Below are 21,235 nucleotides of genomic sequence, written 5' to 3'. Positions count from 1 at the left end.
CTAGTCAGCATAGTAACCCAGCTGCGAAGCAAGCTGCACCGCCTGTGTATCTAATAATGATTTTTAACTGCATCTAGCCTAGGCAGACTGTGGTGACCCCCAACCAAACCCAGACGCTCAGCCCCCTTCCGCCCCCCTTTCATTGACAATACAATCATGTAACTCTTACAACTGGATAGGTGAGGATCGGTCACAGCTTTATTAACTGTTTATACTCATTACATTAGAAAGACATTTTATTTCTAAAATTATTCAGATTGTTGCAGCATGCCCTGTGTCTCCAGCCTCCACAACGGCAAGTTGGCCAACAAGTGTAACTCTCCAACATGTCCTTTCTATTTCCAGGCCACGGAGGATCCTGCATACTCATATGCAGGACTCTGACCCCCATCCATCACTCTTAACGCTTGTTCCACTCCGTCCTGGAGTCCTGACAGGAATATGTCCAGTCCAATATCCATTAAGTGAACACAGTCGGGCAGTATGAGGCCTGCTTTATCTCCTTCCAGTTGTCCGCCTCTGTCTCTTATAAATTTTGGCATCCAAATATTTATTAGCCGCATTGTCCGTTCGATGGCCGTGATGTCTCGGGCACCTTGCCATACCGCGCTCGGCACAATCTCTGACTATTTTTGTGAAAAATTCTCTGAAGCGCTTAGTGTCTAGTTTCATTATTGCCATTAGTTATGCGCTCTTGTGATGACCTAGGTCGTTTCCCCCGGCCTGTATAACTAAGATGACCGGACCTCTTGCCTCTCTCCCTTCCTTTATTACCTCCATTAGTACATGTGGCCATTGCAGGTCTCTAATACCTCTCCTGTTCAAATATGTGTTATGAAACTCAAATTTCCTCCCTCCTGGGCAGATTTTCGCCCTTTTTTCTGCACAATATATATACGAGTGGCCTATCACCCACACTGTTGGCTTAGCGTCACTTGTAAATGAAACAAACATCGTTAGTATAACAAGTCCGGTGTTATGTATCTCGCCAAACACGTGGATCGCCATCTCCCTATCCTCTGAACTTCCGTTTCTGACAGTCCTGCTCTTGCTGCTTCCGTGGCCGCGCCTATGCGGAATGAGTGTGTCCCATAATCTTTGGGGTGGTTCCCTGCCGATGTTATGCATTTATTAAATATAGCTTGGAACTGTTATCTTGATAATGGCGTTCCATCAATGTGTGATAGGAAGAAATTACTTTGTGATCTGATGGTTATATATGTTTTTACTATTGTTACCAGATTCAGCGTACCATTTGTGGGTTGTAGAAGTACCCAAGTGCCCCTGCCCGCTGGAACCGTTTTCAGTTGGCGTATGCGTAGACGTATTGCATTATTGGCTATGACTACATCCTGGTGTAATAAGCCTCCACTGGTGTTAATTTTGGATTAAGGGACTAATTCGCTTATGCATAGCGCCCCAAAGAAGGCGATCGCAAATACAGTAGACAGTAGTGTTGCTTCGAATTGTGAGTATCATGTTAATGGTGTTAGGGATATGATGTGAAAAATCAGTTTTAGTGACACGGGATGGGACGTCTACACTCCTGACTTGGCTGACCCTTTTTCCACCCTTTTATGGATTGTCTGATGATGAATCTCTTTGTCACATATCCCCAATTCAGTAGTTGGAAGTGAAATGCTACTCTGGTCAGCCACCGCTGCGCTGATGCCCCTGATATGCCCCTCATCATTAGCTGGTGGAGAAATTCTATGGTGACTTGTAATCTGGCTTGTTCAAATTGGTCAACCCGTCTGCCTGCTACTAATCGTGTCCACTGTTCCCATGCCTTACTGTATGCTTGCCACATTGACGGGGCAACTGACGCTCTGATTAATGGCATCAACTATTCTCCACTAGATCCCATAGGGAGGCTGGGCAACTGTTGCCCAATGGGTTGGTGTTGGGGAGGAGCTCTGTGAAAATCTGCCAATTGAATTTTGATAGAGCATTAGCAGCAGCGTTAAACCCCTCAGCATCGTGGCTAGCGCAGACCCATACATTGTGTTTTAGGCACAGGAATGCTAGCGGGCGTAGTAGGCCTAGCACTGGGAGAGACGATGATGCCATATTATTAATGCAGTGCGCTAGGCTGGTGTTTTTTGTTATGAAGAGTATATTTTTGTTAGCCAGATACACACCCAATATTTCTATTGCTACCACTATAGGAAACAGTTGCAGGACTGTCTGATTTTTTGTCAGCACTTGTTCTGCCCAATACGGAGGCCATAAGCTTGTGCACCATTGGTTACTTAGTATCGCTGCATATCCGCCTGATTCTGCCGCCCCGGTGAATAATCTTAGTTGAATGTTAGACTGTTCTGCTGACATAAATAACGTGTGACCGTTGAATGATTATAAGAAGGTTTTCCACACCTCTAAGTCCGCCCGTAGTTGCCTGCTGATTCTGATTGTATGACTCGGTTTAGATGCCCCTTTTGTTGCGGGCGATAAATGAAGAGAAAAAACCCTTTCGACTGGCATCACCCGGTTCGCAAACACGAGGAGACCTAGTAATACTTGCATCTGCTGTAGTGTTACTTTCCATACTGCGCAAAAAACCTAGATCAGGTGTAATGTTTTGGTATTTTTTCCCATGGGAGGCGGAACAACCTTGCTGTGGTGTCGATTTCGATGCCTAAGAACGATTTTTTTTAGTTGTGGGGCCTATGTTTTTGGTTGGGCATAATGGGACTCCAAACCGACAGGAGATGTTTGTGAATTCGTTGAGTAAGGGGCAGCGAAAGTGGATGACCAATCGCCACATGGTAGAAAAGAAAGGAAAAAATCAGCTCACCCACCTAGAAGATCAACAGCACGGAGCCAGGAGTGCTACAAGACGAACATGAGGAACTAGGAAGATCCAGCTGAACAAATCTTCTAAAATCCACTTTTTATTGGGTCATACAAAAAATATTTTAAAAGTCCACCTTGGAGAAGAACAGCAAACGCGTTTCGAACTAAAGGTTCTTAATCATTGCATTGCAAAAAAACAGCAAGGAAGTGGAATTTATATGTCATGTCCTGCTATCCACCTGTTCAAGGCTGAGTTAATCAGAAATGTAAACACACATACCATGTTAAAATCGTATAGCATAGAAACAATGCATATAAATGTAAATAATCCTAAAGAAAAAGAAAAGAAGAAAAAAGGAACATATATAATAATAATAATCTATAAATGATCATTCATAATGATACTTCAAATCATGTCTGATGTTTAAACCCGCTGGTACACATGTATTTAAAGTATAAATCCACCAACTTTCTCTATTAAGGAGCTTTCTCCTCTAATCATCCACCAAATCTCCACCAATCGCCACGGCCCATGGAGGGGCCACCACAGTCAGTGAATCCTTCCTTATTTAGTATAGTCTACCAATACTTTGGGCGTATTAGCCCAGCTGCGAAGCAAGCTGCACCGCCTGTGTATTTAATAATAATTTTTAGCTGCATCTAGCCTAGGCAGACTGTGAGGACCCCCAACCAACCCAGACGCTCTGCATCTAACCCAGCCAATCATTTGATAGTATTGCTAGTAGCAGAGTCGCATGGGCTCTAAACCTTGCATAGCCTGTGCATTTTTTCAGATCGATAAGGATGACCCAACTCGTCTTATCTGTAACATTTGTCACCAAAAGCTAAGTAGAGGCCAAAAAATCCATAGTTTGAGTACTTCATGCATGAACCGTCACATGGATATGAAGCTTAAGTTGCAGTGCGAAGCTCACTGTGCTACAATGCGGCCTAGCGGGCTGGGACGACCACCATCTGCCCCACCTGTGTCATTCTGGGGAGACTAAAAGCTTGAGGATTTTGGAAAATGACCTCACCAACCATTTTAAGCAACTCTGGGACAATTGATGCCACTTAAGTGGTGTCTGTGCCACAATTTTGGGAAAAAATGGAAACTCTTTTTGGAGTCCCCTTGCTGTGTTTTACATGACGTTGCCATCGTCAATTCCAGGTGGGTCGGGTCTCCCCCCCCCTTTTAACCGCAAGAAACTACATACACTATGGCTTGGGGTAACACAGATGGTTGAGTCTGAAGAGCTGTTTACTCATACTATAGCCTGGGAATCAGAGGTCTGCTCCAAAGCTTCAGTGTCTGCTAGTCAGCGGAGTAGCCACCGCCTGTAGATCTAATTACAATTTTTTTTTCAAATAAAATTTTTTTTTTATTTTTGTGTTGAAAAAGTACAAGAAAATACAATATACATAGTAAAATGGGTAGTATAACTATAAAGCTATGCATAACGACAGTACATTGGGGGGTACAGGGAGGGTTTTCCATCAATATCCAGATCAATCATGTATTTTTCCATATGAAAGATAGAGAGAGAGGGAGCGGACCACGGCAGACCACCAATCAATAGAGTGTGATTATGATCATTGTTGTGCCGACATCATGGATATCTTTAGTTGGGGGCTAGATGGTAGGCGTCAGAGTTTTGCAAATCAATCCAATCCCTCCAAATCACACAGTATCTATCAGCATCAGCCCACAGTGGGTGGGTCTCTGCTTTTCCAGTGTCGTGGAATGACATTCTTAGCCGCCTGTATTAGGTAGTCTATTGATGACCTTTTATTACTACATTTACTTATTGGTAACATTGAGAAAAGGAGGACTTCTGGCGTATTAGGGATAGTCAAACCAGTTATTTTCTCAATCATGGGAACCACCTTTGCCCAAAATGCATTTATTATAGGGCATGCCCACCATATGTGTGACATTGTCCCTTCCCCCTCCCCACATCTCCAACATCTATCTGAGACCAATGGATACCATCTATGAAGGACTGCTGGTACCCGGTACCATCTAGAGATAATTTTGAAGGAGGTTTCCTGAGCTTTAGACCCTTTTGAGGTTTTATGTTTTAGGAATAAACATTTATCCCATTGTGAGTCAGAGAAGGACTTCCCCAGTTCCCTTTCCCATGCACCGCAGTCGTGGCCTATTGTCAGTTACCTGGGCAATGAGGAGATTATACAGTAGAGAGATGGAGTGTGTAGGGGGTGACAATGATAGGCTCAATTTTTCAAAGTTTGTGAGATCTCTATGAAGATGTGTGCGCTTCTTCACAGTTGAATAGAAGTGTTGCAACTGGCTATATTCAAAATTAGCCTTCGGGGAAGTGGCTCTTCCCTGTAACAAGTCATTGAGGGGGAGCAGCGAAGTATTGGAGATGACATGAGAAAATAATATCGGATGGGATTTATTGGAACCGAGAAATCTATTTGCAGATAGTCCTGGTGGGAAATCTGGATTATCTGAAATCGGGAGCAAGGGGCCCTGGGGGTCGATTGAGGATAAGCTTTTTTTTTGGGATCTCAAAGCCAAAGCAGTGGCATAAGTAATATATGACATGAGACCAAGAGAGGGGACAATTAAATGGGCGCACCATGGGAGAGTGGTAAGAGCTTTAGGACAAATGGATTGAGCTATTTTGAAGCACAATTTCCCCTCCGAATGATGGAAGAAGTCCAGGATTCTACTTCTTACTTACTGCTGCCATGTAATACCTTCTACAATCCGGAAGGCTAAGGCCCCCCTTTTGTTTGTGTCTGATCAGAACGTCCCCCCGAATGCGTGGACGCCCACTTGCCCAGATAAATCTGCAAAAGCTACTGCGTAGTCTTTTCCAAAAATTTGAGGGAATTGCCACGGGAATGGTTTGGAAGAGGTATAAGAGTTTAGGTAGGACGTTCATTTTTAGTATATTTATTCTGCCGAACGAGGAAAAATCCTTCAACGTTCAAGAAGTAAGATCTCTATGGAGTTGTTCAATAAAGGGCCCAAAATTAAGATAAAATAGACGGGAGAGGTCTCTATGAATATGAATCCCTAAGTATTTGATACCCTGTGAGGGCCAGACAAAGGGAAAGTTGTATTGGATGGAATCCTGTATGGATTTGGGGAGGGAGACATCGAGGGCCTCAGACTTTGCTGCATTGATTTTAAAATTTGACCATGTACCAAAGTGATCTATTTCAGCCATAACAGCAGTGATGGATATATGTGGTTGAGTGATATATACTAGGACATCATCAGCAAATGCAGAGCACTTGTACTTGGTGCTTCCCACCTCAATCCCCTTAATATTGGGGTTATCGTGAATTGATGAGAGCAGGTGCTCCATCACTAGGATGTATAAGAGAGGGGACAGAGGACATCCCTGCCTTGTCCCATTGGTGATTATGAAAGGTGATGAAAATGTTCCATTTATCTTCAGCCTAGCTGACGGATTGCGATACAGGGCCATGATTTTGGCTATAACAGGGTCCCCTACCCCAAGCTTTTTAAGAGAATAATATATGGCGTGCCAGGAGACTCTATGGAATGCTTTCTCAGCATCCAACGAGAGTATCTAATTACAAATTTTTAACTGCATGTAGCCCAAGCAATACTTTGTGCCTAGTAGCAGTGTCTGCTAGTCAGCGGATTAACCCAGCTGTTAAGCAAGCTACACCACCTGTAGCTTGGACACTTAATTTTTTTAAAGGAAATTGTTCTGGCCCCCGGGACACTCAGTGAAGAGCATCGGGGAGGCACCCCAAGGCACAGGGGCTGGGACTGGCAGTAGGACACCTTGCGGTGGTCCGCCAAGCTCAATCCTTATAAAAGCTTTTTAACTGCAGCAGCTTTAGTGGATGCTACTGGAGCTGGAATTACCACGGCTGCTGGCATGAGACTTGCCCTCGAATAGATCCTTGTAAAAGGATTTAAAGTGTACTCATTCAAATTAGAGAGACAATTTAAATTAAAAAGATTAGACCTGCCTCCACCGCAGGGGGGCTCGCTCGACCCACCAGCGGACCGGCACCAGTATTGGGAGAGGGGGGCTGGCCGTCAGGGTCCACCGCAGCTCTGGCACAAACCCGGCGACACGGAGGTGGCACGGGCAGGAACGGACTGGCCGTGTCGGCTTCGCACTTTTTTGGTTTTAGAATGGCATGACATGCCTATATCGGTGTCTCCCCCTCATTTTACTCCTCCACCTCTTTTCTTTTCGCATGACTATATGTACTTGTCACTTTTCCATTTGTTAGTTGTGTCTTCTGAGCAGTTTGTCGGCTTTTGGACACCTTTGAAGTGTTTTCTATGTGTTTTCTATGTGTTTCTATGTGTTTTTGTTTGCCTGCTATTGGTTTTAACGGTGTTCGAAGGTGTTCGATTAACAGTTCGATGAACAGTTCGACGAACAGTTCGGCGAACATACGGGTGTTCGACGAACCGAACTCGAACACTACCGGGGTGGCTCAAAACTACTCACAAGCAGTGTGAGGTTTATCACCTAAGCTAATGAGTTTCAGCACAGCCTGTTGCCGCTTGGCGGAGGCAGTACTGCAGTGCTTCCAGCTTGTAACTGATGTTGTGATATCTGAGATGGAGGCTGAACATGAGGAGGAGGATGATGCGCAGGAGCTGTACACTGTGGGGGCAACTCTGACTGACATAGGGCCCGCAATCCTCGGTGTGGGGAGGATGTGTTCCGTCCCAAGGTCCGACTGGGTCCTGGCTTCCACTATGTTTACCCAGTGTGCCGTCAGGGAGATGTACCGTCCCTGGCCACAAGCACTTGTCCACGTGTCCGTTGTCAGGTGGACTCTCCCAGTAACTGCGTTGTTGAGGGCAACGCAGATGTTTTGTGACACATGCTTGTGTAGTGCGGGGATGGCACACCGGGCCAAATAGTGTCGGCTGGGGACCGAGTACCGAGGGACGGCCACCGCCATAAGGTTGCGGAAGGATTCCGTCTCCACCAGCCTAAAAGGCAGCATTTCCAATTCAAGCAGTCTTGAAATGTGCGAATTTAGGACTGTGGCCTGTGGGGCATTAGCTGCAAATTTCCGCTTTCGTTCAAAGGTCTGGGATATGGACAATTGAATGCTGCGGTGGGACATGGACGTGGACGTTAATGCTTTTTCTTGAGAAACTGCCATAACAAGTGAAGACTGAGAGGAGGGGGCATCTTTACATGCAGTATGGACAGGGGATTGCCTTGCACACACAACAGGGGGTTCTATTGCATGCACAACAGCGGAAGAAGCAGTGGTGACACCCGCTGACACTGGTCGTGGTGCTTTGCTGCCATGTGCCTGATCATGCTGGTGGTGGTCAGGCGGGTAGTTATGTCACCCCTGCTGATGCTGACATGGCAGGTGGTACAAATGGCCTTTTTGGGGTTATCAGCAGAGTCTTTAAAAAAATTCCTGACTCTGGAAGACCTACCGCTTGTACTGGCAACATCCCTCGTGTTGGTGTTATAGGGAACGGTTGCCCGCCTTCTGTCTGCGGCCACCACACTGCTTCTTCCTGCCTGTTGGGGTACTCTGCCTCCCTCCCCCTGTGTGCTGCTGGCCTCACTCTGCATGTCCTCCTGCCACATTGGGTCAGTTACTAGATCATTCACCACCTCCTCCACTTCCACTTGCTCACCACGATGCTCCTCCTCACTTCCTGGCAATTGTGTCTCGTCATCGTCCACCTCTTGTGACAAATTGCCAGCGTCAACTTCCTGTGGCCGTGGTTGTTCAAATATTTGGGCATCACTACATGGGATCTCCTCTTCCACCACTTCAAGCGTAGCAGGCGAGGGGCACAAATATGGAAATGGACCAGTGTACAGCTCTTCAGAGTGTCCAAGTGTGGGATCAATTGCTGGCTGACGACACTCGGCATGATGGGAGGAAGGAGCATCAGGGTGAGGAGGAGTATGCGGTCGAGACTCACAGCTACTAAGAGTTGACCGTGTGGAAGACAGACCGGAGGTGGTGGTGCCCAGGTAACTGGAAGTATTATCTGCTATCCAATTAATAACCTGTTCACACTGATCAGTTCGCAATACTGGTGTTGTTCTGTGCTTACCTAGTAATTCGGTCAAGAAGTGGAAGCGAGAAGATGTGGCTGTTGGTTGTGGCACATTTTCACCTTAGCCACGGCCCCGTCCTCTGCACGCACCATCACCAGAATGTCCAGTTCCACGAACCTTGCCACGCGCCTTGCCCATTGTAAAGGAAATAAAATAGCTTACACTTGCACTATCAATGGAAAAAGGGTAATAAAAAGTAGATTAGAACCGTGGAAGAGGAAAACCACAGTTCTATTTCTCTGGCCTACACCAGACTCTTTTAAATAATCAGAACAATCAGGGAGAAACTATTACTGTTTTTCCTTACGGAAAAAATACCAAAACCTGAATAATAGAGATTTTTTACCGTGGAATGGCAAAACCACAGTTATTGTTTACCAGACTTTTTAAAATATATAGATTTGCGGCTGAACAGTGAGTGACACACTCAAACTGTTTTTTTTTTTAGATACCAAAGGCCCAAAACTGGATACTACAGAGATTTTACCCGTGGAACTGCGAAACCACACTGGGATTTGTCAGGCGTTCACCAGACTATTTTTGTAAAGGACATATTGATACTCAAGCTAGAGAAACTCCATTTTGTCTACTCGCTTTAAAATCAAGTTATTATCACTTCTTGCATAACATACATTCTTTCTTTCTCTTCGCATAGAACTTATCTCACACTAACTTTTTCTCAAGAGAACATTTTGTCAGACACTGTTATCTAACTTGTTTAGGCCAGGTTTGACCGTGTAAAATTTCCATAGTGCTTCAAACTAACAATGATAATATGACCATATATGTGTTTCCGTAATAATTGTACTCACATCAGTTAGCCTATAGTATTGTAGTATGGCTGTAGAGTTGATTGGCTATTTGATATACTCAAAACAATATAAAATGCTTAGCAAAATAAACGGGATCAGAGATTCTTTGAAACCTCCCAATACAGAACATTGTTTCCGTTTGGTTTTCTGTGGATTGCAATCAACATAATAATTTAATAATTTGACACTCACTTGGTCAACCGTGAAGGGTTATTGCCCTCCCTTAACAGTTGGTGCCGTGACTCGGATCCCTAACCAGGGACGCCCCTCCACCTCTGGACGTCCACAAAGAGAGACCTGCCTTCAGCCTCCCCCACTGGAATTGGGACTGATCATCCCCCACAAAAAGCCATGGTAAGTGCACAAGTTCTTTACTAGTGAGACTGACCGTTTGGTGTGGTTTCCACGTGGTGTGTGGTTGTTTGCAGTATCTCCGGATGTCCTCTTTGGATGTAGTCAAAGGTGAGACTATAAGGGGTGAAGTCCCATTAGGAGTCTGATATTATTTAACTTCAAAGCAGTATCACCTCGGATTGACAAGTGAATATTGTGTGAATCTTTCTCAGCTTCTGACAAAAATCCTTAGGAGAGACTGAACATTGTTAGCTTCAGTTGCGGCAGGTGATCAAAGATTGGGTAGGACACGCAAGTAGATATATGTATATCGAGTGTCCGGAGCGCTGCTAAGTTGCTAAGAGCTGCAAAGCTGATGCAAAAGGCGCTCCTCCTTTCATTGTGCTGTGAAAGAATTCCCCCAATGGGAGGGGTGAGTTGTTAATAGTGGAACAGCTGAGAGCTCTGGCCAGACTTTGCTGTGCACAAATTAAGGATCTTTTTGTCAGTTGTAGTGAATAATCAATGTTTCTGTGGAGCAGAAAGAATTTGTCTCTCCAGGAGGAGAGAGAGAGACAGGAGGGAGAGAATGTGAAGAATATCATGATCAGTCGAGAAGGGAAAAGATCATTTAAGCACGTGCCAAAAGTGTTTAAAGTGTTACATTTTCCTGTGGAGGGGAGGCTTCAGCCTGTGTTGTGGGACGAAGGAATTCGCCACAATAGAGGAAAATTAGTTGACTGTGGATTGTTGGAAGATGCTGAAAACTTTAGGAAAGTGGCACATGAGATTTGTGATGAAGGATATGTTGAAAAAGTACAGGAGGAAGTAGGCCCCCCACCTTCCCAAATTATGTGTCCACAATCCAAATCTAAAGCCCCTAAAGAAGCATCTCCCACAAATGTAGCAGTACCCCAGCCCCTGAATCCGGAAACTGAGCAATTTATACCTTATGAAATTAAATACCCTGCACTTCCCACTGAGAGTCAGCCACCATCATATAACCCAGACGGTTGGCTCTGTAATGTGTGTTGGGTCACTAATTCAGGATGGCGCAAGACGTGCTATAATTGTGGAGCACGTAAACCCGGTGTTATAGCACCAACCTGCCCATTACTTAACGTAGACGGGGGGTATTATAAACCACCACCCCCACCTGCCCCTGCCATGGTCCATACTCCATTCAGAGAGACCCAGGGTCCTCTGAACTCTTCCCTATTCACCCTCTCCCAAACTGGGGAAATAGAACATGGACACGAGTATCAGGAAGTGGCATCTGTTTTACTGAATAGTCCTTCAAATATTTCCACTATACTGAGAATAGGCATGGGGAGTATACCACAACAGCAGGTTGGGATCATTGTAAACGCAGCAAATGCGAAACTGCACAATGGGTGGGGGCTAGCTGCACAGATATGTCATATTGGGGGACCTACAATACAAGCTGCATCTAATGATTACATCTGTGACCATGGACCATTAAGAGAAGGAGAGGTGGTGGCTACAATAGCCGGAAAGCTATCATGTCAGTTTGTTATACATGCGGTTGGACCAAAATATGATCCCCTGGATTTACCCAGGTCACAACACCTGCTTAAAGAAACAATCCAAAACACCCTGGCATATGCATCACAGCTTCATGCGGCCCCAACCTTAGCCCTGCCATTCATTTCCATTGGTATCTTTGGATGCCCAAAAGAGGTTGCGGCCAAAATAATAGTCGGAGCAATAAAGCAGTGTATTGCCATGCATCTAACTAAATTGAGAGAGATAAGACTCTTGGCCATCGACAGGGATCTTGTTGATTATGCTGCTCAATTAATCAAACCCACACTCAAACCCGAAATCTGGTCTCCCCCAGTATTCCCCTACCTCCAAGATCTCCCCACAATCAGTACAATGGTAAATGCTGCACCCGCAGTACCCATAGCACAGTATCCCCCCTTGCTCCCCCGGTATCCTCCTCCTCCCTTACAGCCCCACTATTACCTCATGGTGGTACCTGATCAGCAAGTAATGTATCTCGAGAGAAGACCAATAGTGAATTCACGTCTTCAGTACTGGAGGTGTGGCCGAGCAGGACACTTCCAAAGAGACTGTCACACCCCTGCTGGTCAGTGCACCACGCAAGTCCCCGTATTCAGAAATAGGACACCCGGCCCACGGGACTTGCCATGAGAAAATGTTCCCCAGGACCGCCCGTTCTGAAAGGAAGGCCAACCAGAGTCTGCCATCGTGATGCTGCCCGTAATCACCCCCGAGCTCTGTTCATCTGTAATTCTCCCAGTGGGAGGGAATGAGGGAATCCATCCGGTAAAGTTCATGGTAGACACTGGGGCGGCCAACTAAATTTTAAAATCAATCCACTGAACTGACCCAGTCCAATTTTCTAACAATAATCTAATATTGATCGGTGTAGATGGCAGATCTAACAAACACACTTTCACCAAACCTATTCCAATTGGCCTATTTCCAGAAGTAATGGCATATTCCTGATCTGCCAGGTAAATCTTTTATGAGCAGACCTCTTGTCTAAATTCCAATCCAGAATCCAATTCCAGGACAATGGTCAGATGATCCTTACTTTAAAAGATCCAAACTCTGATGCACACATAGAGGAGGTCTGCATCTTAGGGGCACTACCCACGGTTATGAGTAACATATCAGATACCAATGGAATGTTGAAATATTGGAAAGTAGTGAATACATGTGAGGAAAGGTTGCACTGAGTTTGTTGACCGAAGGAAAAAGTATGTCGATATGTGGAGGAACTTAAATGGTTAACTGAAATATGCGCGCTGCCAGATAAGCGCCCAGTTACAGCTGCTAGCATAGCAGAACGGCCTTGGCTTCATACAGAGCAGAGAGGGAAAAAAGGTGAATGGAGGAAGAAAATACAGACAATAAGGGAAAGACGCTATGTTATGTGTATTACAAAGATACTGCTCTCCGATAATGGCGGAGTAATGAATTGGTGGAAATGTTCTAATTGTGGCCAGCAGAATCCATTGTCAGCAGATTATTGTGTTGCATGTCACGTGCCCCGTCCAGGAGACACACCCCTTGCCACTACCCAAGTCACTCCTAGTTCTCCTATCCTCATCTGTTATACCTATGTCCGCCCAAAGTTCCAACCCTTCCTGTAGCGGCCATGTTGCTACACATATTGCATCACCTCCAGCCTCTGACCACATGTCCCTTTGGCGGTGGCCATCTTGGTGCACCCTTCCTGTAGTATGCTTCCTTCTGGTGGTAGCCATCTTAGCACACCCGAAATACAGGCCGCAATACACACTACACCCAGAATCCCAGAATGTGTATGAGAAAGATCATCATGATCAGTGTGTGACAGAGCAATATATGTGTTTATGTAAATTAATTTTCTACATGGTCATATATCCTTAAGCATCTAATAGATGCACGTACATGTTGTCTGTTTTTTTTTTTGTTTTGTTTTTTTATTAGCATTCCACTACACATAGACTGTCAGTTTCTGTTTGCATTTACATATTACATTTACACGGAGCAAGTGTCCATCAGGGCCAGTGTTAGCCTCCTCAAGCATCTGGCAAATCTGAATTGTCAAGTCTCAGCCTCGAAGCTTCAGTTTTGCCTTTGTCAAGTGGTCTTCTTAGGCCATTGCCTTACTCAGGGTGCCAGACATCTCACAGAAGAAAGGAAGATGGCCATCTACCTGCTACCATTCCCAAAAGATTCCATAGAGCTGCAACAGTTTCTCGGACTATGTACACATTGAAGACAATGGATCCCAGACGCCTCACGTCTGATGCAGCCCCTGTATGATGCATTAAGAGAAGACAATCTGGCTGATGTAAACAACAAGGAGCACCAAGAACTGTTGCAACAATCCCAGCTGTCTACGAGCGGTTCACGCCACACAGCAACCACCTAAACATCTGTCTACACAGAGACACCTGTGGCTGCAATTTTCGTTGATTTTGCCAGAAAATGTGAAGTTACACCAGTGGTTCACCACCATCAACCCAGCCACCCTGCTACCAGCACCTGAAGGAGAGGGGAAAGAGGCTCCACCGCATGATTGTCCGGAACAAATTACTGCGGAGTCAACTCCACTTGCTCTAGTGGGGGAAGTACCCTTGGATGACCCAGAACTTGCGTTGTATACGGATGGATGATCCAGATATGCTGACACCTCTGGCAGGTTTCATACTGGATATGCTGTCACAACTGAAGATACATTGGTAGAGGATGCAGTCTTACCTCCCAGTATGTCAGCACAGGAAGCAGAGCTCAAAGCTCTGACTGCAGGTTCTCCTGTGAAAAATGCTGAAAGCGTCAGACAATTGATGGAAGCGGTGAAACTACCAAGACAGTTGGCTGTCGCTCCACATGCTCTATGCTTTAAATAAGAATGCCAGTCGTGGAAGGAGGCGGGTGCTAAGTTGATAGATGGGCTATGGAAGAAGAAACAACTGTACTGTTTGCCTCGACTCCTGTATCCAGCCGTTGCAGCCTCCTGGCCCCATGGACTGCTTAGTGGTAGTGGATATGTTTTCCAGTTGGCCAGAAGCATTCGCCGTTCCAAACATGACTGCCAAGACTACCTCCAAGAAGCTGGTCTCTGAAGTTGTTTGCCGGTATGGAGTCCCAGAAGTTATCAAAAATGATCAAGGACCAGCCTTTCCCTCATGCGTATATCAAGAAATATGCACTATGATCGGATCAACAGTGACGATACATACTCCTTACCATCCACAGTCAAGTGGCAAGGTGGAGAGATTGAATGGCACACTAAAAGGGCAGTGAACCAAAATGATGCAGGAGACTACGGCCCAGTGGCCTGAGCTCCTTCCCATTGCACTATATCACATATGCACCACACCCATAGGGAAACACAAACTGTCACCCTATGAGATACTGTTTGGGTCACAACCAGCCATAGCTAGATTTACCCCACAACAATTATCAGAAGAAACAGATTATGTTGTGCAATATGTGATTCAGCTTACCAAAGCCTTAACTAACACCCATGCGTTAGTATCATCTTCTATTCCAGATCCAGCTGATGCAGAAGGTTGTCTTACCTTCAGGCCTGGAGATTATGTGTATGTGAAGAGGCATGTTCGGAAACATGGACTAGAACCATTGTATGATGGACCATACCAAGTGCTCCTGACAATCCCAAAAGCTGAGATGTTTTATGATAATATGTATGGTTAAACTAGTCAATACCTGGAAAAGCCTACAACAGAGTACTGACCCCTTTAATAATAAGTTCATTACTCACCATCAGATTTTGGTACAAGAATTAAGACAATTAGAAAACAACCAGATCAGTGACTGTTGGATATGTACTCACTCACCAGTTTCAGCCGCTAGTATGCCCTTTCCAGACTGTCATTATTGGAAAGATATATTCATAATCATTCATGGGTACATACAAATCTGTTTATAAAAGGCACCAATGACATGTTATAAAATATCTGGTAACGTCCCTTGTAATGAATTTTCTGAATATAAGCCTAGTAATCCAACATGTGGCAATCCAAATGTTGGATATTGATATTGTAACCCCCTGGGACAAATGCCTTCATGATGTATGTTTTCAAATAACACAATTTTTATCGATTTGGTACATAAATTAGTATTACAGCACTCTGCTTTATGGGATTTACCATCAGCCACATATTGGGTCTGTGGGAATAATGCGTATAAATGGCTTCCAGTCGGAGTAGGGGGGACTTGTACGTTGGCCCGGCTAACTTCAGCCACTTATCTTATTCCCCATAGTAAAGTAGAGTTGAGAACCATCCCTCTTCATACCTTCTATAAACGTGCCAAAGACAACACCCCACGCCCATCAGGAAGACCTCATTTAGTACAACTGAGTATACGTATACCCAATAAGATAGCCAGTATTGTCTTCCTCTACCCTATGGTAATACAAATGTGAGACAAATTAGTGGAGGTCACTAATTACTTAGATGACCAGATTTAGAGTGTATTGGAAGTAATTAATACTACTGTTGCGGTGCAGAATCAGCTTATCATAGTGGCTAATCAACATACTTTAGTGCTGGACTAAAGACCAAAGAGTGTTGCATATTGTTGCTTGTTTTTAATATGTTTTACTAAAACTAGTCTTTTATTGTATTCCATTTTACATGAGGAAAGCCTGCCAGTCATCAGAGAGCAAGGAGGACGCTGCCAACCAACATCCATGCTACTATACCCGGACTATACACAGACCTCCCAGATGTAACCAGCATTGAGGACATGGATGACAAGGGAATGATGAACTTTACCCGCTTGCCCCGACCAACCTCAGATCTGAGCTTATGATTATATCAACTAACAAGGGGAATAGCCATGCCGCGACAGCCTCAATTGGTAACAAGGGCACTAATTGAGTGAAGACCAATGTCCCTCAGGCTCAGAGCATGACCCTGGGATAGCACCTCTATTGTTGATAATAACATAATTTTTAGGGGGGAATGCAAAGGACATTTTGATACTCATGCTAGAGAAACTCCATTTTGTCTACTCGCTTTAAAATCATGTTATTATCACTTCTTGCATAACATACATTCTTTCGTTCTCTTCCCATAGAACTGTGCTTCCCTAGAAATTCGGTCAAGAAGTGGGAGCGAGAAGATGTGGCTGTTGGTTGTGGCACATTTTCACCTTGGCCACGGCCCCGTCCTCTGCACGCAGCATCACCAGAATGTCCAGTTCCACGTACCTTGCCACGTGCCTTGCCCATTGTAAAGGAAATAAAATAGCTTACACTCGCACTATCAATGGAAAAAGAGTAATAGAAAGTAGATTAGAACCGTGGAAGAGGAAAACCACAGTTCTATTTCTCTGGCCTACACCCGACTCTTTTAAACAATCAGAACAATCAGGGAGAAACTATTACTGTTTTTCCTTATGGAAAAAATACCAAAGCCTGAATAAGAGAGATTTTTTACCGTGGAATGGCAAACCACACTGGGATTTGTCAGGCGTACACCAGACGATTTTCAACAGATATATTTTTGTCTCAGAACAGTCAGGAGACGCTACTGTTTTCTTTTACTGCAAAAAATGCGAAAAGCAGGATAATAGAGATTTTTTACTGTGTAATGGCAAAACCACTGTTATTGTTTACTGGTGTATACCACACTTTTTAAAATATATAGATTTGCGGCTGAACAGTGAGCGACACACTCAAACTGTTTTTTTTTAGATACCAAAGGCCCAAAACTGGATACTACAGAGATTTTACCCGTAGAACTGCAAAACCACACTGGGATTTGTCAGGCGTACACCAGACTATTTTCAACAGATATATTTTTGAGTCAGAACACTCAGGAGACACTACTGTTTTTTTTTACTGCAAAAAATGTGAAAAGCAGGATAATATAGATTTTTTACCGTGAAATGGCAAAACCACAGTTTTAATTTACTGGTGTATACCACACTTTTTAAAATATATAGATTTGCAGCTGAACAGTGAGTGACACACTCAAACTGTATTTTTTAGATACCAAAGGCCCAAAACTGGATACTACAGAGATTTCACCCGTAGAACTGCAAAACCACACTGGGATTTGTCAGGCGTACACCTGACTATTTTCAACAGATATATTTTTGTGTCAGAACACTCAGGAGACACTACTGTTTTTTTTTACTGCAAAAAATGCAAAAAGCAGGATAATAGAGATTTTTTACCGTGGAATGGCAAAACCACCGTTATTGTTTACTGGTGTATACCACACTTTTTAAAATATATAGATTTGTGGCTGAACAGTGAGCGACACACTCAAACTGTTTTATTTAGATACCAAAGGCCCAAAACTGGATACTAGAGAGATTTTACCCGTAGAACTGCAAAACCACACTGGGATTTGTAAGGCGTGCACCAGACTATTTTCAACAGATATATTTTTGTGTCAGAACACTCAGGAGACACTACTGTTTTTTTTTACAGCAAAAAATGCGAAAAGAAGGATTATAGAGATTTTTTACCGTGGAACAGCAAAACCACAGTTTTAATTTACAGGTGTATACCACACTTTTTAAAATACATAGATTTGCGGGTGAACAATGTGCGACACACTCAAACTGTTTTTTTTTAGATACCAAAGGCCCAAAACTGGATACTACAGAGATTTTACCCGTAGAACTGCAAAACCACACTGGGATTTGTCAGGCGTACTCCAGACTATTTTCAACAGATATATTTTTGTGTCAGAACAGTCAGGAGACACTACTGTTTTTTTTTACTGCAAAAAATGCGAAAAGCAGGATAATAGAGCTTTTTTAACGTGGAACAGCAAAACCACAGTATTAATTTACTGGTGTACACCACACTTTTTAAAATATATAGATTTGCGGCTGAACAGTGAGCGACACACTCAAACTGTTTTTTTTTAGATACCAAAGGCCCAAAACTGGATACTACAGAGATTTTACCCGTAGAACTGCAAAACCACACTGGGATTTGTCAGGCGTGCACCAGACTATTTTCAACAGATATATTTTTGTGTCAGAACAGTTAGTAGACACTACTGGTTTTTTTTGCTGCAAAAAATGCGAAATGCAGGATAATAGAGATTTTTTACCGTGGAATGGCAACACCACAGTCATTGTTTACTGGTGTATACCACACTTTTAAAATATATAGATTTGCGGCTGAACAGTGAGCGACACACTCAAACTGTTTTTTTTAGATACCAAAGGCCTAAAACTGGATACTACACAGATTTTACCCGTAGAACTGCAAAACCACACTGGGATTTGTCAGGCGTACACCAGACTATTTTCAACAGATATATTCTTGTCTCAGAACACTCAGGAGACACTACTGTTTTTTTTTACTGCAAAAAATGGAAAAGCGGGATAATAGAGATTTTTTAGCATGGAACAGCAAAACCACAGTTTTAATTTACTGGTGTATACCACAGTTTTTAAAATATATAGATTTGCGGCAGAACAGTGAGCGACACACTCAAACTGTATTTTTTTAGATACCAAAGGCCCAAAACTGGATACTACAGAGATTTTACCAATAGAACTACAAAACCACACTGGGATTTGTCAGGCGTAGACCAGACTATTTTCAACAGATATATTTTTGTGTCAGAACAGTTAGTAGACACTACTGTTTTTTTTTACTGCAAAAAATGTGAAAAGCAGGATAATAGAGATTTTTTACCGTGAAATGGCAAAACCACAGTTAATGTTTACTGGTGTATACCACACTTTTTAAAATATATAGATTTGCGGCTGAACAGTGAGCGACACACTCAAACTGTTTTTTTTTAGATACCAAAGGCCCAAAACTGGATACTACAGAGATTTTACCCGTAGAACTGCAAAACCACACTGGGATTTGTCAGGCGTACACCAGACTATTTTCAACAGATATATTTTTGAGTCAGAACACTCAGGAGACACTACTGTTTTTTTTTACTGCAAAAAATGTGAAAAGCAGGATAATATAGATTTTTTACCGTGAAATGGCAAAACCACAGTTTTAATTTACTGGTGTATACCACACTTTTTAAAATATATAGATTTGCAGCTGAACAGTGAGTGACACACTCAAACTGTATTTTTTAGATACCAAAGGCCCAAAACTGGATACTACAGAGATTTCACCCGTAGAACTGCAAAACCACACTGGGATTTGTCAGGCGTACACCTGACTATTTTCAACAGATATATTTTTGTGTCAGAACACTCAGGAGACACTACTGTTTTTTTTTACTGCAAAAAATGCAAAAAGCAGGATAATAGAGATTTTTTACCGTGGAATGGCAAAACCACCGTTATTGTTTACTGGTGTATACCACACTTTTTAAAATATATAGATTTGTGGCTGAACAGTGAGCGACACACTCAAACTGTTTTATTTAGATACCAAAGGCCCAAAACTGGATACTAGAGAGATTTTACCCGTAGAACTGCAAAACCACACTGGGATTTGTAAGGCGTGCACCAGACTATTTTCAACAGATATATTTTTGTGTCAGAACACTCAGGAGACACTACTGTTTTTTTTTACAGCAAAAAATGCGAAAAGAAGGATTATAGAGATTTTTTACCGTGGAACAGCAAAACCACAGTTTTAATTTACAGGTGTATACCACACTTTTTAAAATACATAGATTTGCGGGTGAACAATGTGCGACACACTCAAACTGTTTTTTTTTAGATACCAAAGGCCCAAAACTGGATACTACAGAGATTTTACCCGTAGAACTGCAAAACCACACTGGGATTTGTCAGGCGTACTCCAGACTATTTTCAACAGATATATTTTTGTGTCAGAACAGTCAGGAGACACTACTGTTTTTTTTTACTGCAAAAAATGCGAAAAGCAGGATAATAGAGCTTTTTTAACGTGGAACAGCAAAACCACAGTATTAATTTACTGGTGTACACCACACTTTTTAAAATATATAGATTTGCGGCTGAACAGTGAGCGACACACTCAAACTGTTTTTTTTTAGATACCAAAGGCCCAAAACTGGATACTACAGAGATTTTACCCGTAGAACTGCAAAACCACACTGGGATTTGTCAGGCGTGCACCAGACTATTTTCAACAGATATATTTTTGTGTCAGAACAGTTAGTAGACACTACTGGTTTTTTTTGCTGCAAAAAATGCGAAATGCAGGATAATAGAGATTTTTTACCGTGGAATGGCAACACCACAGTCATTGTTTACTGGTGTATACCACACTTTTAAAATATATAGATTTGCGGCTGAACAGTGAGCGACACACTCAAACTGTTTTTTTTAGATACCAAAGGCCTAAAACTGGATACTACACAGATTTTACCCGTAGAACTGCAAAACCACACTGGGATTTGTCAGGCGTACACCAGACTATTTTCAACAGATATATTCTTGTCTCAGAACACTCAGGAGACACTACTGTTTTTTTTTACTGCAAAAAATGGAAAAGCGGGATAATAGAGATTTTTTAGCATGGAACAGCAAAACCACAGTTTTAATTTACTGGTGTATACCACAGTTTTTAAAATATATAGATTTGCGGCAGAACAGTGAGCGACACACTCAAACTGTATTTTTTTAGATACCAAAGGCCCAAAACTGGATACTACAGAGATTTTACCAATAGAACTACAAAACCACACTGGGATTTGTCAGGCGTAGACCAGACTATTTTCAACAGATATATTTTTGTGTCAGAACAGTTAGTAGACACTACTGTTTTTT

The sequence above is a fragment of the Phyllobates terribilis genome, unplaced genomic scaffold, assembly GCF_046119375.1.
Source record: "Phyllobates terribilis strain yellow unplaced genomic scaffold, ASM4611937v1 Scaffold_65__1_contigs__length_7625178, whole genome shotgun sequence".
Taxonomy (NCBI): domain Eukaryota; kingdom Metazoa; phylum Chordata; class Amphibia; order Anura; family Dendrobatidae; genus Phyllobates; species Phyllobates terribilis.
Note: the sequence above shows the minus strand (reverse complement) of the source record.